Here is an 8,064-nt window from a genome sequence, read left to right on the forward strand (position 1 = left end):
AGGGACAGGGAGGGAGGGAGCGCGGGCAGCCCCGCGCCGCGTCCGGCGGCGCGGGCACGGCCCGGACTCTGTCCCGGCGGCCGCCGCCGCCTCAAGCCACTGCCCCGCCCCCACCCTCTGCGCCCGGCGCCTGATTGGCCGCCGCCCCACCAATGGGCGGCCCCGCCGGGCCGGGGGAAGCAAATGTCCCGCCCTGCTGCATATTCATGACTCGGGGCGGGGCTTTGAGCCCTCGATCTGTCGTTCGCACGCGCGAACTGTCGGTCCCCGCCCGTGCCGAGTGCGCGGGGTTGGCCCGCGGCCTTTGCTGCTCCCCGCGGGGCGCACGGAGGGTTTGTCGCCGGGCGCGCATGGACTGGGGAGAACTCTGCCCGCCGGAGCCGCTCTCTCCGCACCGCGAGAAAGAGCAGGTACCGCTCCCCGCCCCCAGCTCGGCGCCGCACGCCGCCTGCCCCAAACCGTGCCGGGCGCCTCAGCCGCGGGAGGGAGCCCGCGCCGCGCTGGGGCCACGCCGGGAGCGGCCTCGGCGCGGTGGCCGCGGCCGGCGCTGGGTGACCGCCCTGCCCGGGGGGGCGGCGGGTGGCACTTGGCGGGGTCCCTCCGCTCCTGCTTTTCCCTGCGGACACTCTTAAAGGAGCCGCAGGTCTTGGCTGGCAACTCGCAGGTACCTGGCGGAGCGACCCAGGGCAGTGGGAATTTACGCCCACTGACCCGTGGGAGCTTAATTTACCTCATTACAGGGGTGCTTAGGGACAGGAATGCACCTCTGCTTGGGAGCCCCCTGCAAAGTGTCCACCCAAAAACACAGTGACCCTTCAAACACAGCTGCTCACCAGCCAGAGTGCTGTTTGAAGCTTAGGACTTTTAAACAGTGATTTTGAATGGAATATGTATTTGTGTGTCTTTTTAATGTAAGCATGTTTTGTTTCTTTGTTTCAAGTATAGATAATTTTTAAGTATGTGTATGGATATTCTTTAGCCCTAATTTCTTCATTTGGAAGAAATTTTTCATTTTTTATTTTTCCTGAAAAACTGAGATCCTTTGATCTGGTATAAACTATGAGTAAAGTGGGAAGAGTTTTTCTGAGGTTTTTCTCAAATAGCAGGCTTAGGGAAAGAAGGGCCTCAGGTACTTTGGGGGAGCTGTGGAGAGCTGAGCAGGAAGGCTGTGCCATCCTGCCATCACTGTGCACAAATATGGAAAGATGAAAGAGCTTCGGGAAGCCCTTCACGTCTGCAAAGGGTTTAGTCTTTTTTAACAGCTTACAGGAGATGGTGGCTCTGAGCCTCCTCCCCTTCCAATTCAGCTTTTGGTACAGTTGTTTGCAATGTCTTAGGTGTTGAAGGACACGGTGAACCAGATCTAGGAGTTTGTTTTCTGCCTCTTTCAGTTGTTCCTGTGTTGTGCAGAGACCTTGCTTGTTGGAGTGCTGGGGTCTGTTCTTGGCAGCAATGACAAGGCCGAGTGCAGGAACAAGGAGGTGTTCTGGTACAAACCACTTGTCTGAAGTAAGCAATGTCTTTTAGGACTTTCTGGGTATCTGAGGCACCTGTTTAGATCTGCAGCAGACTTGCTGGTAGGCTACAGTAGGACCTGTGAGCAAGATGGAGAGAAAAACACCCATGAAAAATGGAAAAAGAGAGGCCTCGTCCACTTCTGCTCACCAATTGGGTCCCCACTGAGGCAGGCTGGGCAGGAATGGCATGGAATGATGGGACAGGGTTATCACTGTGTCACTGGCTGTCAGGCTGAACCTCTGGGTCTGCTTTTTCCAGCCCACTGAAAGCTGAGGTGAAGCAGTGAGAAGTGGCAAAGCTGCAAATTGCAAGTCAGCCCCAGCAAGACCTGCACTTTAAAAATGTTCTTCTGACATGTTCCTTGCCAGCAGCAGTAAGTTGCTTGGCTGGGAAGAGGGATAAAAACACCTTTGGTCTGTGTAAAATTCGGGTTGGGAAACTTGCAAGTACTCCTTGGCTTTTTATTAGAAGCAGTGAAAAATGTTGAGCTGCTGTGTTGTCTGTCTCATTGTAACTGTGCAAGTTCATTTTTGAACTGAATCAAATGTTATGTAATTACATACTTCTCCTAATTATTGAGTAATTATATGCTTCTTGTAATTGCCAAATAATCACTCTGCTATAAGTAGAATTTAATGTTACAACTAATTGTATAATTACTGTATATTAATGTTGTTATCAAGGCAACTTGGAGTAGAGTGTTATCCTTTTAATTCATATTCTGTTACTCAAAACTGTCTTTCTAAAATATAGTTAGCCATTGGAAGAAAGATTAATAATGAAATAAAAATATCAGCAGAGGAACCCTTCCAGGTTCAGGTGGATGAAAATCAAAATATTAACATGTTAAAACTGTACTGTAGATAGAAAAAGTTTAATTTTCTCATGAATTTGGCATCTAAATTGCTACTAGGCAACCCACTTTTATACTTATAGTTTGAATCTATCCTATGTGCCAGTCTGTCAACACTAACTTTTAAACTTTCTTCCACATTGGAGGGGAAATGTTTCAAAAACGCATCTTTTTTCCACAGCCAGCTGAGTCCTTAAGTGTTTCATGTCACTAGAACCTTAAGAATGTATATGTCCTATATACAGTTGGCCATTTCTAATGACTTTATTGTTAATAGAATAATGGGTGCATATGACAGTCACAGGTTATTGTGTGATGGTCACAAGTACTCAGTGGCAGACACTGGAGAAACTGTGATGGGTGACAGGAGAAATGTGCTTTGTTTGATGTACAATTGAAGAGTTGAGTTCAAGGACTGTGGATGCATTTTTGTGGTGCTGGTTGAGCAGCCTGGGTCCATCAGAGTGATGTCAGACAAAATAACTTTGCTCCTGCAGGATTCTGTGTGTGGAGTGTGGGAAACGTGGTGGTTCTTCTGGCAGGATAGGTTCTTCTTGCTGTGTCTAAAATGGGGTCTGGGGCTTGTGTAAACTTCAGGGAAATCCAAAGTGAATCCATCAGGCTCCATGAAACCATTCCAGCTTCACCCTGCTGGAGTCTGTCCGGGTGCTCTGGTGCTGTGGCAGGGGGTCACCCAGGGAGAATTGGAGCAATAAGGAACTGGGCTACAAGGCAGGTTTACAAAGAGTTTTACAAAACTGCCCCCCCTCCACAAAACCTCAGAAAATAAGTTTGTCATCTGTTACCAGAAGAAACACTGCAAACACCCTTTGTGCCACTCTGTGAACACCAAAATCATGGAATTGTGTGGACTTGTACTGTGAGTAAATCAGAGATTGTTTGTAGGAATCCCTAAATTAGAAGCAAATCCAGATCACTCCTCTGTGGTGAAATGTCCTGTGAGCAGGACTGAAATGTGCTGCACACACACGTTTTAGAGCACATCCTGGAAATATGGGAGACTGGAAAACCGTTTTCAGATTTAATAGCATTTCAGTTTTAACAGTTAATTTAAAACTTGGAATAAAAATGTGTAAATCCAAGAAGTTTTCCTTAAAAAATGAATTAAAACATTGATTTTCTGGGGTTTTTGTAATTCCATATTATCTAGGTTTTGTAGAGGGCTCAGGTGTGACTATTCAATCTGCTACCTGTGACAATGCCTGACTTCATTTACAATATTTTTAATAGTTATATACTGTTTAATCTCATTCTCATACCTGTGATCTTAGACTTGTGTGATTCTGCTGTTGTTTGTAACAGAGAATTTCCTTTGACTTCCCTGTGAGAGCTCTCCATGGAATGATGAACAGTAGTAATAGTATTAATCATTTATATCGTGCTTTATATGTTCGAAGTACAGGATAATCTTTAAATGATCTCAGCTTTGCTCTCAGATATGTGAGTGAACTCTTCTTTGGTTTGAAAAAAATTGTTACCTGACATGCAGGGTTTTTTTTATTTTCTAATCATAGTATGTATTTTGGAAAGGGTTTCTTTTTTTTTGTAGGGCAGAATATTGTCTTATCTTAAGTTTGAGACCTTAAAAGGTTTGCAAAGGACATGGAGGTTGCTGTGGTGTCCTCTGATGATTTCAGCTGATCAACTGAATGCTTCCAATCCTTTTATCTGTGAGGGGACTGCAGGCCATGCTGGAAAGCAGGTGTTACTGCAGGGGACTTTTTCTGCTCTGTGCAATGAGTTAGCTTATAAACTCCTAAGGTGAGCATTTTTCTGGTGAATTCAGAAATTGTTGCCAGTGTATCAGAGGCACAAGAATTAACACTAACATTTGGAATTTGCAGTTATCCCACACCTTTTCAGAAGATCAGTAATCTCTGAGAGCTGGCTCCTGTTTGCAGTATCGAGCAGTCAGCTCTGCAGCTGCAGGGTTGTTTCATGTGTTGGTTGGTTTATTTTCCAAGGTTTACAAGTACCATAAACTGTTGCCAAAAGCAGGAGAAATGATGAATAATATTTTTTCTCCCCAATAGCCAAAATTTTGTGTGTGTGTGTATGTTATTGGTATAAACAGCAAGTCTTCTTTTGAGTAGGAATAAGACTTAGTTCCTAAAGACAGTGAATTGTAGCAGACACAAGGTCTAACATTTGTTCTTCTCCCCCCCTCTCTTGTTTTTTCCTAGCAGATAATGCTCATTATTCTGTGGTAAATGATACTCGGATGTTCTGCAGCAGCAGGAAATTCAATGTGTGGGTACTCATTAAAGGGTACATGTGAATTCACAGTCCAAGTGAATGCATCCAGCAACCAGGGCAGCTTGATAAGTGATGCTGTAACAATTGTCAGGCCTCCAGGAGGTGAGTAGGAAAAAGTGCTTTTTCTGTGCATGTAACAATTCCACAAACACTCTGTTGAACAAAATGTTTATTTTCTCAGCTGAGGACTGGAAGTTCAGAAGAATAGGTTTGCAGTAGTAGTTCTTACTAACAAAATTGGTTTTTGGCTTCTAATTTGTCACATGGTTAACTTTAGGAACTAGAGAATGAAAACAGTTGTGTAGTTAACATATTGTGAAGGTGAGAGGTGTATTATGTACTTCATTTTTTTTCCGTGAATGAGGGTGTATTCTATCAGGGACAGATTATCTAGTCCAAGAATAGAGAGAGACTCACCTGCATTTTGGAACCTGTTTTAGAATAGAAGTTGAAAGTACTGACAAGGAGCACTTACTGGATAGACTTAGAGAATTTGTTTCATAACAGTAATATAAATCACTGGCAATATATTGAGCCAGAACCCACAAAGTTCTTTAGTTGTAAGAAAGTCAGTTCCAATGTGCTGATTTACAGTGACTGAGGCTCTAAACCCCTCTGGCTGTTATCTTCATAACAATTGGAAATAAGGGAATTGAGCAAATACACCTCGAACACTGTGAGTGTTTTGTTCTGTGGTTGTGTTTTGGTTGTGTTTTTTTTTTGTCAAGAAAACTTTTCCATTTATAGCTGGTGTATGTGTGTCCCTTTTGCATTCCCTTTTCATGGCCATCCTGGAGAATTAGCTTTGTTTGAATAAATGCCAATGGAAACAATTCATTTAAGAATAATAAAACTGCATCTGAGTTTCACTGCTCCTTTAAGACTGAGCAGTAAGGCAATGTTATTTCTAATTCCAGTGCCACATTTTAATTTTGCTTGGCAAAATTTGGTAGTGAAAATGTTACCAAATGACAAAGTAAAAGATCTTTAAAGATAAGCAAGGACATGCACAGATTTATGAGAGCCATTCAGATGGACTTTCTTTCATCATTAGATTGTTGTTGGTTATAATTATAAAACTTACAGCTCTGAAATTATTGCTTTTAAACTACCACAAGGTCATAAAAAAGATACCTCATTGGTTAAATAGGTTTTAGTTCAAGCTTCCTTTTAGTTAATGCTCTGAAAACATGTTATCCTGATTTGCACATAAAATCCTGCTGAAAAGCATGTGGCATTCCCTGGGATATGTGTGCTTAAGTAGAATTAAATTAGCAGTGAGAGTTATTAAAGAGATCTTCCCTACTATTGTCCATGGACTGTGATCTGTAGTGAAATGAATAATAAATGAAGCAGGGCACATGAGAGAAGTTCTCTCTCACACCCACTGTGTTCCTATTCTGTGCACACACACACAGACACACACGTGTATATCCAGGGCAATGTGTGTTTGCTTTACTGTGATTATCACAATGGCTCTTTAAATGCTCTACAGTTACATTGCATGGTAAATTATGTGTATAATGGTAATTTTACACTGGGCTGTATTCAGTGCCTTCACACTTTATAAATCATTCAGTGAAATCTGGGTGCCACTAAAATATGAAGAAATTTTATTTTTTACTTCAGCGTCCAAGATTTCACTGAGACAGAAGTTTTGTTTGATCAAAGAGTGAGAGAGGTCTCATTAGGTACAAAATCATAACCTTTTAATGAGTGTGAACATGTAGCATTCTCTTTTCAAGGACAAGAAAAAAAATGCTGTTCCAGAAATTTCCATTGTGGGGAGTACTTGATGGAACTGAATGGAAGATTGTACAAAAGGGAGAGTGAAAGAGGACAAAGGAGTATTCCATTGTGAAGTTACTGCTGATCACTGGTTTACAATTATGAGACAATTTTTTTTCCAACATGCATTTCTTTTCTTCTTTTTTTTTTAAATTTAAGACATATTGCATATAATGTAAAGCACACCAAATCCTCAGTGTTACCTGACGGAATGCATCTTAATCTCTTACCAATCTTATTTGCCATGCTTTAAGTCAACACTTGAAAAAAACCTGTTAGAAATAAGGAATTTATTTTATCCAAGCTCTTGACTAAAATTGCAGTGCAGGATCAAGAGTTCTCGGAAAGATTAAAAAAATAAAAACTGAATCCAGATGTTAATCCATAAATATGAAACTTTCTTTTGACCCTTACCCAGCAGTGGTCTGGAGTTCCTGATGGGGTTGGGATTCCAGCTCTTGATGGGACTTGGGGCATTAGTGTTTGGTGTGCATAGAATTCAGCATTCAGTTGAAGAAGGGGTTGACATTGGTGATGTCCCTTAATTTGCTGAAATCGAATTGGTTCTTTTATCAGCCAAACCTGTGTGGATTGGCAGTTGATCAGGAAGGGTCAGCCAGGACTGTGCATGTGCTTAAATGCTGGAACTGCCAGTTAAAGTCACTGTTGCACAATAAGAAGCTGAAACCAAGAGAACAAATGATCTTCAGAGTCAGAAGGCAAAAGAAAGCAGAGAAGCTTTTCAGGATGTTCAAGTTCAGAACAAAGGCATTATGGAGTATATAAATTTTAAATACACTGCTTTTAGCCTCAAGACTTAAAGCTTTTTTTTTCCAGATGAACTGAAATCTTGTCTGAAACTGTCTTTGTTACATCAAAGAACTGCCTGGAAAGCTAAAAGAGATGGAAGAAGCAGAAAAGGACATATTTTAAAATGATTAGTGACAAATTTTATACCGCAGAGGTAGAAGTAAATTTGAGTTTTACGTTTTTTGAAAAGGAATAAATTTACTCTGTTTATCTTGTCCTAAACTGCTTTGGTGGAAGTTGTAAAAAAAATAGTATCCTAGTCAGTGCTTCACATTAATTTGAAGTTGCAAGCAGTAAAAAAATCTGGAAAAAAATTTCCTTAGAATTAATATAATTAGGTAAATGACTTGAAGTGATGCAGAGGTTGTAAAACTGCAAAATTCTGGGAGAAAATCTTCTGCATGACATTCTTGGCTATCCATTTTTCTTCTCAATGAGTGCTATTTCTGATGAGGTGGCAGATAGCAGACCCCACTATTTTAAGATTGCTTTGTAATAAGGGATGGTAAGCTAGCAGAAAATAAATTTGCAATCACTGCTGATAATACTCTACTTAAATCTATTTGTTGCCTTCCTCTGACCGTCAAAGCCCTAAGTATGGAGGAGAATGAGAGGTCCTCTGTGCAGAAAGGAGAAAGATTATGTTGAAAAAATAGGGGCGAAGAGAGATGGCAGAGAAAGACAGGCTGCTGCTCAGATTGAAGCAGGAAGGTGAGGTTCAATCATCACCTACAAGGAACAGAAAAGGACTGGATTCCCAAAATCATAACAAGATATCTATCTAACTTCAGAATAATATAATCTCTAATTCTGATGAA

The 8,064-nt window shown here is 41.7% G+C and overlaps 1 long non-coding RNA gene across 1 annotated transcript; it reads left to right on the forward strand.

The window, feature by feature from the left end:
* The first annotated feature begins 276 nt into the window (after window positions 1–276).
* LOC113940663 lies at window positions 277–7,166 on the forward strand. Its single transcript, XR_003525508.1, has 3 exons — window positions 277–410; window positions 4,579–4,750; window positions 7,013–7,166. It is a non-coding gene; the product is annotated as an uncharacterized LOC113940663 (long non-coding RNA).
* The last annotated feature ends 898 nt before the right edge of the window (window positions 7,167–8,064 follow it).

Source organism: Corapipo altera, unplaced genomic scaffold (assembly GCF_003945725.1).
Source record: "Corapipo altera isolate COAL_440 unplaced genomic scaffold, ASM394572v1 132038, whole genome shotgun sequence".
Lineage (NCBI taxonomy): Eukaryota > Metazoa > Chordata > Aves > Passeriformes > Pipridae > Corapipo > Corapipo altera.